Source organism: Arachis ipaensis, chromosome B06 (genome assembly GCF_000816755.2).
Source record: "Arachis ipaensis cultivar K30076 chromosome B06, Araip1.1, whole genome shotgun sequence".
In the NCBI taxonomy this organism is placed as follows: Eukaryota; Viridiplantae; Streptophyta; class Magnoliopsida; order Fabales; family Fabaceae; genus Arachis; species Arachis ipaensis.
Genome location: NC_029790.2, coordinates 21970464 through 21971518, shown reverse-complemented (window position 1 = coordinate 21971518; position 1055 = coordinate 21970464).

Here is a 1055-nt window from a genome sequence, read left to right as displayed (position 1 = left end):
GTATTTAATTAAATTTAAATTTTTAACCAAAAAATGAATAAATCAAATTTGACCAGCCATATAGTAAAATCATTTCACGTACATGTTCATTACTCAATCACAATATTTATCAAAAAATTACTCCACTGCTTTATCATAGCAAAAACATAAAATTTTAAAGTCAAATATACTTTTATTTGATTCTATTAATACTCATTCCAAAATTCTTTAGAATTACAATTTTTTAGAGTTTTAAATTAAATACTTTGTTGGGCACTAAAATTTTAATCATCTCAAATTTTAGCACATTTAAAACTCAAGGAAATTTACAAAATTGGGGAAAGGATAGGAAAGTAGGGGTGAGTAGGGGTCAGTTTGGTTTGGATTTATGGTAAAATTAGAATTGAACTGATCAAAATGTAATTGATTTGGTTTGGTTCGGATTTGTACTTTTTTGTACACGTACCCGAACCAAACCAAACCAAACCGATTAAGAACGGATTGGTTCGGTTCGGGTAATTGGGTACCCGATGACTTTGAAATTCATAAAAAAAAAACCGAATTTTTATCTTAAAAATTCAACAAGTACAATAAATATGTAACATCAATAGAAATAATTCAAACATGTTAAATACCAAATACATTAAAAAGTAAACTCATTAAAATCCAAACATATTAATAGTGATAATTTTTGTCTAATGAAAAAGTCATATATATATTTTTTATTTTTTTATTTAATTAATATATGATCGGGTTTGCGGGTTGGTTCGGGTTTCGGACCCCAAAACCGATATCCAAACTAATCATTAACAAAGATCATCGGTTTGGTTCGGGTTGGACTCAATTACCCGTTAATTCCAGAACCAATTTAATTGGTTCGGTTTGGGTTCAGACGGGTAATCGGGTACCCGCTACCCGTGCTCACCCCTATAGGAAAGAATATAAAAGAAGAAAATGATTCGATTTAGCGGCATAAAGTTCCATAATCAAGCCTTGAGAAGAGTAATGTTAGGGAGACAAAAAAAAAACAGCCAGAACTTGAAGGTAAAAGAAAACTTTAAAAAAAATTAAAAGGT